The 13,003-nt window shown below is 44.6% G+C and overlaps 1 protein-coding gene across 1 annotated transcript in view; it reads left to right on the top strand.

The window, feature by feature from the left end:
- The first annotated feature begins 233 nt into the window (after positions 1-233).
- N4BP2 (NEDD4 binding protein 2) overlaps positions 234-13,003 on the top strand; it is a 337,469-nt gene continuing 324,699 nt past the window's right edge. Inside the window, exon 1 of the mRNA XM_082258615.1 lies at positions 234-411. The gene's annotated coding sequence lies outside the window, so the exon portion shown is untranslated. The remainder of the gene's footprint in view (positions 412-13,003) is intronic.

Here is a 13,003-nt window from a genome sequence, read left to right as displayed (position 1 = left end):
CCAACGTAAATACACAGTGAGCAGTCCAGAAGTGGTTAAATTTCAAGGCACGTTACAATGAGGCGTTATAGTACTGCATGCATGGAGTTTATGGTAGAACTTCCTCTACAGCACAGCCAGACCCAAACACACAGCTCACAACCTCAACAACCACTGTCACGTTAGGCTTCCTCCAAGCCTGCAGGGGGCGATCACCCTCTCAGAAGCCTTCAGCTACCGTATTGTTGTACGGCAAATCCCTTTTACACTGTCGTTCAAACGTAGAAGGTGTAGGTCACGTGAGGCGCTCGGGTCGCCCCGCGGTTGGCTGGCCGAAGTTCCTGTTTGTTTGGCTGGTGATTGTCCGGTGTGGAGGTTTCACGTGCGAGGAGAGCGGCGGGGAGTGAGTGGGAGGAGTGTCAGACCCCGGAGGTAAATATAAGGAGAGGGGAGAAGGGCTGTGATAGAGGCAGGTGTAGGTTGTGTGGACGGGGAGGATTATGGGACTTGTAGTTGTATACGGTGTACGGTGGGGGGTACTGTACTGTGTCCTTCCCTCAGATCACCATGACTTGCCCACGGTCAGCACACAGGACTTTATTTGCTCCTGTAGTCAGGACCAGACTTGTACACATGTAAACATTTGCTGAATGATTGCAGGGGACATTTCCCTGCTTATCTGGTGCAGCTAGTCTATAGGAGAAGTTCTATACAAGGCATTGGAGATGTATCCTTATCAGCAGTAGGTCTCTGATACCATAGTAACAAATAGAATAAAGAATGACGAGTGTATATATAATATATAACATGTTTGCATTTTGTGTCACATGCTTCCTCCTGAGTCAGAGGTGAGATAATTGGGAGTGGTCATTTAGGAAGGGGCGGCTGATGTCATCACCTCCAGCCCTTTCCTCTGTACATCCAGAGGCACACCTAATATAGAGTGCCAAGTGTTCAATAAAGAAATTGGAACTGTTTGTGTGTTATCAGCTTAGAGTGATTGTAAACATTCCATTGTTTTTAAAAACATGTTATACTTACCTGCTCTGTGCAAGGGTTTTGCACAGAGCAGCCCCAAACTACTTCTTCTGGGGTCCCCTGCTGATGCTCTAGGCCCCTCCTGTTCATTGGGTTCCCCCACAGAAAGCTTCTTTCCCTGGTGGCACCCGTGGGGGCTCATTCTCATTCTTTTTCAGCTTCTGCAATCATTGACACAGGCAGCGGAACACTTTTGATTGATGGTGACGGGAGCCAATGGCTCCTGCTGCTATCCCTCTGTCCAATGAGGAGGGAGACAGCAGCTGGAGCTGATGAGCTCGTGCACTTTGCTGGATCGGGCTCAGGTAAGAAAGGGGGTCTGAGGGGTACTGCAGCACAGAAGGTTTTTCATGTTAATTCATTAAGGTGAAAAACCGTAAAGCGGATGTAAACCCGATTCATGAAATCTGACCTGGCATATATGGCCTCTTGCACACAATACTCCTGTTTGAGCATCTCCTTTTTCAGCCGTAATTTTTGTCTTATTAAAAAGCGTGCATTTGCGCGTATTTTTGCGCATTTGCGTTCGCGCATATTTGCGTAAATTCACGCCTCTGAATATGCAAATTTTTTTCCAGATCAACAGTATGATCGTGTGCGTTCATTTGATCACAAATGCGCGTATTAGGCGTAAATTACTGTCCAAAAATGCAGATTTTTCTATTTTGTTCTTACTGAAGAATATGCGGCGCTCATTTACGCGGCTATGTGCATAGGCACATTAGAATGAATGGGCTCTATTTTAGCTCATAAAAAAAAAAAAAGCTGTACTGAGCAATTTTAAGCTGCAGTGTGCAAGGGGCCTATATCTGCAGTGTTTACTTATCTCTCTCCAAAGCCTCAAGTCCTGTGTCTTTCTGCTGCTCTGTTCATCTGTTATCAGCAAGTTCTCTGACACAGGAGATAAAAGCAGCTAAAAATTTGTGTCAGGGTGGGTGCTATAAATAGATTAGCAGAGAGCTGGTATATTTACAGCACAGCTCTGCAAGTATCCTCGCTCTTTTGCCTATGTGGATGGTGGGGGGATGCCTTTTCTCCAATCAGCTCACACACAGTGTATGCCAGGACTCCACTCCCACAGCTGAAACAGGAAGAACAAAAGAACAAATTGTAACACAATGTTCACTTTCTAAAGACTATAGAAAGCTGAAGACAGCAGATACGGTGCATTGCGAAAGTATTTGGCCCCCTTGAACTTTTCAAACTTTTGCCACATTTCAGGCTTCAAACATAGAGATATAAAACTGTAATTTTTTGTGAAGAATCAACAACAAGTGGGACACAATCATGAAGTGGAACGAAATTTATTGGATATTTCAAACTTTTTTAACAAATAAAAAACTGAAAAAGTGGGCGTGCAAAATTATTCAGCCCCCTTAAGTTAATACTTTGTAGCGCCACCTTTTGCTGCGATTACAGCTGTAAGTCGCTTGGGGTATGTCTCTATCAGTTTTGCACATCGAGAGTGAAATTTTTGCCCATTCCTCCTTGCAAAACAGCTTGAGCTCAGTGAGGTTGGATGGAGAGCGTTTGTGAACAGCAGTTTTCAGTTCTTTCCACAGATTCTCGATTGGATTCAGTTCTGGACTTTGACTTGGCCATTCTAACACCTGGATATGTTTATTTGTGAACCATTCCATTGTAGATTTTGCTTTATGTTTTGGATCATTGTCTTGTTGGAAGACAAATCTCCGTCCCAGTCTCAGGTTTTTTGCAGACTCCATCAGGTTTTCTTCCAGAATGGTCCTGTATTTGGCTCCATCCATCTTCCCATCAATTTTAACCATCTTCCCTGTCCCTGCTGAAGAAAAGCAGGCCCAAGCCATGATGTTGCCACCACCATGTTTGACATTGGGGATGGTGTGTTCAGGGTGATGAGCTGGTCATGTTACCAGTGGGGTACCTCAGGGATCTGTACTGGGACCAATTTTGTTTAATAACACTGGTCATGTTACCAGTGGGGTACCTCAGGGATCTGTACTGGGACCAATTTTGTTTAATATCTTCATAAGTGATATTGCAAAAGGCCTCGATGGTAAGGTTTGTCTTTTTGCTGATGACACAAAGATATGTAACAGGGTTGATGTTCCTGGAGGGAAAAGCCAAATGGAAAAGGATTTAGGAAAACTAGAAAAATGGTCAGAACTCTGGCAACTGAAATTTAATGTGGATAAGTGCAAGATAATGCACCTGGGACGTAAAAACCCAAGGGCAGAATATAGAATATTTGACACAGTCCTGACCTCAGTATCTGAGGAAAGGGATTTAGGAGTAATTATTTCAGAAGACTTAAAGGTGGGAGGACAATGTAATAGAGCAGCACGAAATGCCAGCAGAATGCTTGGATGTATAGGGAGAGGTATAAGCAGTAGAAAGAGAGAAGTGCTTATGCCGCTGTACAGAACACTGGTGAGACCTCACTTGGAGTATTGTGCGCAGTACTGGAGGCCATATCTCCAGAAGGATATAGATACTCTAGAGAGAGTTCAGAGAAGAGCTACTAAACTAGTACATGGATTGCAGGAAAAAACTTACCAGGAAAGGTTAAAGGACCTTAACATGTATAGCTTGGAAGAAAGAAGAGACAGAGGGGATATGATAGAAACTTTTAAATACATAAAGGGAATCAACTCGGTAAAGGAGGAGAGCATATTTAAAAGAAGAAAAACTACCACAAGAGGACACAGTTTTAAATTAGAGGGGCAAAGGTTTAAAAGTAATATGAGGAAGTATTACTTTACTGAGAGAGTAGTGGATGCATGGAATAACCTTCCTGCAGAAGTGGTAGCTGCAAATACAGTGAAGGAGTTTAAGCATGCATGGGATAGGCATAAGGCTATCCTTCATATAAGATAGGGCCAGGGACTATTCATAGGATTCAGATATATTGGGCAGACTAGATGGGCCAAATGGTTCTTATCTGCCGACACATTCTATGTTTCTATGTTTCTGTGTTGCTTTTACGCCAAACATAACGTTTTGCATTGTTGCCAAAAAGTTTGATTTTGGTTTCATCTGACCAGAGCACCTTCTTCCACATGTTTGGTGTATCTCCCAGGTGGCTCGTGGCAAACTTTAAACAACACTTTTTATGGATATCTTTAAGAAATTGCTTTCTTCTTGCCACTCTTCCATAAAGGCCAGATTTGTGCAGTATACGACTGATTGTTGTCCTATGGACAGAGTCTCCCACCTCAGCTGTAGATCTCTGCAGTTCATCTAGAGTGATCATGGGTCTCTTGGCTGCATCTCTGATCAGTCTTCTCCTTGTATGAGCTGAAAGTTTAGAGGGACGGCCAGGTCTTCGTAGATTTACACTGGTCTGATACTCCTTCCATTTCAATATTATCGCTTGCACAGTGCTCCTTAGGATGTTTAAAGCTTGGGAAATCTTTTTGTATCCAAATCCGGCTTTAAAATTCTCCACAACAGTATCTCGGACCTGCCTGGTGTGTTCCTTGTTCTTCATGATGCTCTCTGCGCTTTAAACGGACCTCTGAGACTATCACAGTGCAGGTACATTTATACGGAGACTTGATTACACACAGGTGGATTCTATTTATCATCATTAGTCATTTAGGTCAACATTGGATCATTCAGAGATCCTCACTGAACTTCTGGAGAGAGTTTGCTGCACTGAAAGTAAAGGGGCTGAATAATTTTGCACGCCCCAATTTTTTAGTTTTTTATTTGTTAACAAAGTTTGAAATATCCAATAAATTTCGTTCCACTTCATGATTGTGTCCCACTTGTTGTTGATTCTTCACAAAAAAATTGTTTTATATCTTTGTTTGAAGCCTGAAATGTGGCAAAAGGTCGCAAAGTTCAACGGGCCGAATACTTTCGCAAGGCACTGTATGTTAATTTTTTGCTTTTGTGTTAATACTGCTTTAAATTGGTGGTCCACAGAGACATGGCCCCTTGTGCTGGGGGGGCGGGGGATGACCCTTGCAGTGGTGGTCAGTTGAAGGAAGAGCATTGCTTGCTCTGGTAGACAGATTGAAGAAGAGCGTTTCTTGGCTGGTGTTTAGCAGGAGAAACATCACCACTTGCGCTGGTGGCACAAGTTAATTGTTCTATCAAGTTTTAACGAATGAACCTGCTGGAAAATTTCAGTGGAGTGGTCGCTGTATCATACTTCGCTGTGTATACATCTGCTGTCACGGACCTTGCTGACAAGAAGAGAGTGGAGTCAGCAGAGCTGATGACTTGTCTTGTCCTTGTGTGGCTGCTCTTTCATTGTACAATTAGCAGGCTTTGGGCAGGGAGCTGACATCACAGAATTTTATAACTCTAACAGAAAAAATGATGTAATCTTGGCAGAGATGTATAAATCGCAAACCTGTCTGAATAGGATTACAAATCCTGACAGATGAGAGCTCACATATCTGTGCTTCAGGTGCGTGTTTAGCTGTTTGCCCTGTATTCATGTTTGAAAGTTCTGTATTCCTCCCATGTGGTTTTATTCTGCACTGCATACATGTAATACTGGCATTGGCTATTAAATATTTGTGGCAGCTGATCGGAGGTTCATGTTCCCTGATCTTATCTGTAGTGCATGAACCCGGGAGTTTTCAGCTGTGAGCACTTCTCAGTTGGTAGTGTCCGAGTTAACAGGAAATCAGGGTACTTTCTGCCCCCGTTCTGCTAGGGCCCAGCACAGGGGAAACATTAGGGGTCTAGTTGACTCCTGGAGTAACTGTCATCTGCACTATGCTATCACATCACTATGAGATCGTAATAAAGTGTACTGTATATCTAGCCATAACTTTTTCTTTTTGTTTTGGATACAGTGGATTAACATTACAACCCCTGTTTTTATTGCTATCTTTGTCCCTTCCAGGTAGATTTGATCTATTTGTTTTGGTGACAGTTGTGACAAAGACAGAAAGTAATCCAAAACAGAGGTGAGGGAAAATCCTTTGACGGGAACACTTCTTCTTTAACAGATAAGAGGGAATTTTCCATCTGTTTGGAGATTTTTTACTCTCACTTTCTTTTGTGTCTCTGGGACATAAAGTGAAGGGAAATCTCCCCAATGGGACACAGACAGCAAAAAATAGGACTTCTCTTTTCTGCTCAATATACTACCAGGATAGGTTCATCCAACCTAGTCACTTCTGTCTACAGCGCCTCACTGTCATCCTCTCTGGACATGTCTGAAAAAACATAGCCACGCTCTTGACCGACTGTGGTGTAAGACTAATGCCTCGTACACACGCAACGATTATCGGCCGACCGATCGGCCGTCTTTTGTCCAGTTGTTGTGTTGGTTGAAATGTGCTCTAGACTGCGCACAAATTTTCTGAGGCCAACAAAAACCAACTTCAGAAGTGATGTCATGTGCTGGTTTACTTTCCGTGTGTTTTTTTTTTTCTTCTCTGAGCATGCCCAGTCTTGCTCATCAGATTTTTGTCTGCCGGAATCTGTACTGACTGACGGAAAATCAGCCGTTATGTTGAAGGCCAACAAAAATTTTATAGCCTGCACACCAGATTTTTTTTCGGCCGAAAAGTCGGAGTCGGTTGTCGAAAGCATCATACTAACAAGCCGAAAATCGGCCGATCGGACGTTGGCCGAAAATTCACGGCCAACTATCGATGCGTGTGTACGAGGCATTAATCTCAGAAAGAGTTCAGCAAATATATATCTGCCCTCCAAACATACAATTCCTGCCACCTCACTGCCAAGCAGACCAGTTTTATCACTCTTATTAACTTATCATCCAGTCCCTGTCAACTCTTTCTACCTTCAGCTCTCTACTTCGGCCTCCACCCACTAACTCACTTACTGCCCAGGAGATCGAAAGTCACTTCAAACATAAGATTGATACAATTTGTGAGGAGATCTCCGCTGTACTAATACCCTCCTTACTTTACACTCCATGTCCACAGGTACAATCATTACTTCCCTCATTCAACCGCACCACTATTGACGAGGTTGCTAAACTTCTTTCTAACGTCCAGCTAACTACCTGCCCTCTGGACCCTGTTCCTTCCTTCGCAAATGCTACGTTCACCCTCTGGCTCTATTCTACACTCTAACTCACATCTTCAATCTCTCCCTCTCTTCTGGCATCATCCCCAACTCTCTAAAACATGCACTAGTCACCCCCATGCTTAACCACTTTACGTCTGCTCACAGTAATACTACTGCGGCAGAGTGGCTCGTTATCGTCTGACGACGTAGTATTAACGTCGTCAGACACTCCCCCTTCTGGGCGGCGCTTGTGCGCCGCCGGAGGCTCGCTCCCACTGTTTTCATTCACAGCGGGAGTCGGGCCAGGGGAGGAGCAGCGGCGATCGCCGCTGCTCTGCCCCGATCGCCGGGGATCTAGTGTGGAGATCCGCCCGCCTGTGTAAACAGAGCGGACGGATCTCCATAGTGACAGGGAGTGACAGATCGGACTGTTCAGCATAGCTGGACATCCGATCTGTCCATGACTCACTCAGTCACCTCCCCCCCTACATGTCAGTAAGCACCAGGCATACATTAACCCCTCCCTCTCCAATAAAATTAACCCCTTCCCTGCCAGTGTCATTTTTACAGTAACAGTGCATATATATAGCACTGATTACTGCAGTAATGTCACTGGTACCCCCAAAAGTGTCAAAAATGTCAGTCAAGGGTCCGATCTGTCCGCCGCAATGTCGCAGTCCCACAAAAAAAATCGCAGATCGCCGCCATTACGCGTTAAAAAAAAAAACACCAAAAATGACAGAAATCTTTCCCTTTGTTAGTAAACGCAATAACTTTTGCGTAAACCAATCAAAATACGCTTATTGCGATTTTTTTTTTTTTTTACCAAACATAGGTAGCAGAAAACAAATTGGCAAAAAATTGGTTTTTACATCTTTTTTGGGGGGAATTTCATATAAAAAAAATGTTAAAAATATTGTTATTTTTTCAAAATTGTCGCTCTTTTTTTGTTTATAGCGCAAAAAGTAAAAATCGCACAGGTGATCAAATACCACCAAAAGAAAGCTCTGTTTGTGGGAAAAAAAGGACGTAAATTTCGTTTGGGTACGGCGTCGCACGACCGCGCAATTGTCAGTTGAAGTCGCACAGCGCCGAATCGCAAAAAGTGGCCTGTACGGAAGACAGCAAAATCCTCCGGTGGTAAAGTGGTAAAGTGCATGCCTTTGGTCTCCATGGCTGTACTCTTCACTGGTTCTCTTCCTACTTATCCAACCGCAACTATTCTCGATCTATACCTCCTCCCTCGGTAAGCTGATAGCCTCCCATGGCTTCCAATACCATCTCTTTGCGGACCACGCCCAAATTTATCTCTCTACCCCTCAACTCTCTGTCTCCTTATGTATCACTAATTTACTAACAGATTTATCAGCCTGGATGTCACACCACTTCCTCAAACTCAATCTATCCAAAACTGAGCTCCTAATTTTTCCTCCCCCATGCGCCTCTTCCCCTGATTTCTCTGTCAAGATCGATGGCACAACTATCAGTCCATCCCCGCATGCAAAGGTTTTTGGTGTAATCATGGACACTGAACTATTCTTTCAGCACCACGTCCAATCACTGTCCAAATCTTGCCACCTCAACCTCCGCAACATCTCCAAAATACAAATAACGCTCCTAATTAACTCTATCTCCCGCCATGACTACTGCAACTCCCTTCTCATTGGCTTACCTTTACATAGGCTATCCCCCCTTCAGTCGATTATGAATGCTGCTTCCTGGCTCATCCACCTTACCAACTGCTCAGTGTCTGCTACTCCTCTGTGTCAATTCCTCTATTGACCTCCGCTCACCCAACTAATTCAGTTCATAATACTAACAACCACTTGCAAAGCCATCCACAACTCTGCTCTCAGCTACATCACTAACCTAGTCTCAAAATACCAACCTATTCGTTCTCTTCGTTCCTCCTAAGACCTCCCGCCCTCTACCTCCCTTGTCACCTCCTCCCATTCTTGCCTCCAGGACTTTTCCAGAGCCTTTCCCATCCTATGCAACTCCCTATCCCATCTGTCCAAATATCTCCTACTCTGTTTGCTTTTACACGATCCCTGAAAACCCTTCTCTTCAGAGAAGCCTATCCTGCCTTCACCTAACAACTGTACTTTAATTTTCTCTATCAGCTCCTCCCCCACAGCTATTGCCTTTTGTATCACTTGACCTCCCTCCTAGATTGTAAGCTCGAACAAGCATGGCCCTCTGATTCCGCCTGTATTGAATTGTATTGTTACTGTACTGTCTGCCCTCATGTTGTAAAGCTCTGTGCAAACTGTTGGCCTTGTATAAATCCTGTATTATAATACTAATCCAGCGTCCAGGGCAAGAAAGCAGAACGTCACCAAACTCCTAATGTGTGTAAAAGAATGGGTGTACTGCCCTGCGCCCATTCTCTGTCACCTTGCTCTGGCTGCCGATGGTTGGCATGGAGTGCGCACTGCACATGTATGGCCAATTGCTTGCTCTCTAGCAGCTAGAACCTATTTGAGCATGCATGGTGTTTGTCATGTCAACTGTGGGCAGATGGAGTGGGGAGTGGGCATGCTGGAGCACAGTGTGACAGCGGTAACCAATACGCCCAGGTTGCCCCTCCCACCTTCCTTGTCCCGGCCCTGGCTCTATACAAAACTAAAGATAACTCTGGCTAGATATACTGTATACCTTAAAGCGTAACCAAAGGTATTTATACTCGCCAGATCGAGTGGTCCCTTCCCACCACTGGTATCCTTTTCTGAGTGCCAGTCTTTGGGCCTCTTCATTGGCTGGCGCCGGATGACGTCATTCTTGTGCATGTGCAGGAGCCAGTCATCCCGGTACTCAGAGACCGCCATGGTGCTATAAGCTGAGCTGCACACGTGCAACTTAGTTTACAGCGACGGAGAAGACCAAAAGCAGGAAGGTATTTTATTGCAGAAGAGACACTTCATGCAATAACAGTCTGCCTACGTGCTGCTTATTACAGCAGAACTTTAGTTTGGCTTTAAGGTAAAAATAATAATTGAATTACAAAAATAAGAAAATGTTTTAAATAAAAAATGAAGAGGACTCCTGCCTCCCTAGGCACACACATATGTAAACAGGTTCACAGTTAGGCCAATTGTGCAACATATATTTATGTTTTGAAGTTAGAGGGCGTCATGAGTCCAGTCATTGCTTTTGGTAAGAAAAAAATGATGAATGCAGATTCAGTTTACACATCACACCTGTGTTCAGTTCAATTTACATCAGTTTGCAGTTCAGTTTACATCAGTCTATATCCGTTTTTGCATCTATTTTTTTTCTACTATTTTTTTTCTACTTGTTGCAGATTCGAAAAAAAATATTTCTAGCCTAGGAGCTGGTTCAAACCAAAATGTGTTGCAGGAAATGTGCTTTCTGTGCGTGTTCCTGCCTGCACTGGCCTTGCAATCTGCATGCGGGTTGCTAATGTATTGTTATTGTCACCCAGAAAGCAAATCTCGCAGTGTGTTTCCAGGCACCAAAATGCATGGTACCACAGTACCATGCAGTTTGGTGCAGTGTATTTCGAAAAATGAGTGCTTGCATTACTTTTTCCATGCTCCAGCACAGTTTTCAGCCTATTCAAATGAACGAACTGTCAGAACGCACCATGCTGGGAACACATACATTCTGGCGTGAACCAGCTCCCAATGAACTTTCATGTGAAATGGTCATTAAACTCTAAATACAGTGCCTTGCGAAAGTATTCGGCCCCCTTGAACTTTGTGGCCTTTTGCCACATTTCAGGCTTCAAGCATAAAGATATAAAACTGTAATTTTTTGTGAAGAATCAACAACAAGTGGGACACAATCATGAAGTGGAACAAAATTTATTGGATATTTCAAACTTTAACAAATAAAAAACTGAAAAATTGGACGTGCAAAATTATTCAGCCCCTTTACTTTCAGTGCAGCAAACTCTCTCCAGAAGTTCAGTAAGGATCTCTGAATGATCCAATGTTGACCTAAATGACTAATGATGATAAATAGAATCCACCTGTGTGTAATCAAGTCTCCGTATAAATGCACCTGCACTGTGATAGTCTCAGAGGTCTGTTTAAAGCGCAGAGAGCATCATGAAGAACAAGGAACACACCAGGCAGGTCCAAGATACTGTTGTGGAGAAGTTTAAAGCCAGATTTGGATACAAAAAGATTTCCCAAGCTTTAAACATCCCAAGGAGCACTGTGCAAGCGATAATATTGAAATGGAAGGAGTATCAGACCACTGCAAATCTACGAAGACCTGGCCGTCCCTCTAACTTTCAGCTCATACAAGGAGAAGACTGATCAGAGATGCAGCCAAGAGGCCCATGATCACTCTGTATGAAATGCAGAGATCTACAGCTGAGGTGGGAGACTCTGTCCATAGGACAACAATCAGTCATATACTGCACAAATCTGGCCTTTATGGAAGAGTGGCAAGAAGAAAGCCATTTCTTAAAGATATCCAGAAAAAGTGTAATTTAAAGTTTGCCACAAGCCACCTGGGAGACACACCAAACATGTGGAAGAAGGTGCTCTGGTCAGATGAAACCAAAATCAAACTTTCTCTTACGTCCTCCGACAGTCGCCGCCATCTTCATATTCGTCACAATGGGGTATTAGACTTTGCTCCGTAGGAGTAGCTAGGCAACAGAATATGTCAATAATAAAGCTTTTAACATATCCCCACCCCAGGGGGTGGTCCCCTCAGTCTATACCCTCCTGCTTCCTGTTTCCTACTTCAGTTTCAATGTCTAGCTTGTCAGGAGTAGCTGGATGTCTCTATGCTGGGGCATTTTGTCTCAGCCTTTCTCTATTCTTTTTTGATTTTTGTTTGAGTTTTTTCTCTCTCTTTACTTAGCTGTTATTTTTGTCAGCATTAGTTAGTTCTTCTGATGAAGAGGATTCGTGCGGGCTGGGTCTCGGGCTGATCCCCCTGGTCGCAGGTTGTGGGTCAGTGGCTTCCCAGCCTGCCATCGAGCGTTCAGCCAGGTAACGCTCCTGGCACAATGAACGACCCATCCCTGTTCGGTGCAGGGATGCTATGGTGAGGTTGCTACCTCACTGGACGCTGTGCGGTTTCTTAACCCCAGTTTTTTCTGCGTCCTGGATGCGACTCTCCCTGTCACATGTGCAGTGGCTTGTTCGCCTGTGCGGGTTCCCCACGCCATCTAGGAGGTAAGTGTATTTGTGTGGGGACCTGTCTGTTTGGGGTGGTGTCAGTCTGGGACTGTGTAACCCTGCCTGTGTTCACACTGTTAAGTTCCCTATCTCTCTGGCTGCATGCTGTGGGCTGCAAGGAGGGGGGGCTGTGCTGCACTATCTGTGTCAGACTGTGAATGTGTGAAAGGCTGTGTGCTGTGGGGCATGATTATATTGTGTTTGGGGCACATTACAGCGACCGCTGCGGCGGTCCGCCATGTTTTACTACAATGTGGTGTGTTTTTTTGGGCTGCGCTCGCCGCGCTTGTTAAAGGGGCAGTTAACCCTTTATTCTCCAGCATATTGTTTGGGGGGCAATGGATTCTCAGGGAAGCAAATCTCCTACCACTTGGTGGGAGGCCAAGGGACTGCTGTTTTCCCCCCCCAGGGGGGGATTTGGCTGAGGTTGGGGCTAACCTTGCTGCTCAGGTGAAAATGCTTATGGCTGCTCAATCCACAAAACGGCCCAGAGTTTTCAATTTCCTCTGGTTCAGAGGGTGATGGTGCTGGGGCTACTATGGCTGGGGTCTCCTTATCGGGGTCTCGTTCCTCCCTTGATCTTGTGGGGTCCGAGGTGGAGGATGAGGTTAAAGGGGTTGATAATTCTCCCCCTGGCTCGTCTGAAGAGCTTGCACTCATGGATGACTTGGTTGCTTCTTTTAAACATACTCTGCATTTGCAGGATGAACCATGTCCTCCTGCTGCCCTGGCAGCTTGGGGGACACAGAAAAGACGCCAGACATCGCAGGTCTTTCCCTGCACTGATGATTTTCAGCGCGCTGTTAGGGAACAATGGCGCACTATACGCAAGCCTTTTGCTGTGC

The sequence above is a fragment of the Pelophylax lessonae genome (assembly GCF_965119305.1).
Source record: "Pelophylax lessonae genome assembly, chromosome: 1".
Taxonomy (NCBI): Eukaryota; Metazoa; Chordata; class Amphibia; order Anura; family Ranidae; genus Pelophylax; species Pelophylax lessonae.
This window is presented reverse-complemented; position numbering and strand designations above follow the sequence as displayed.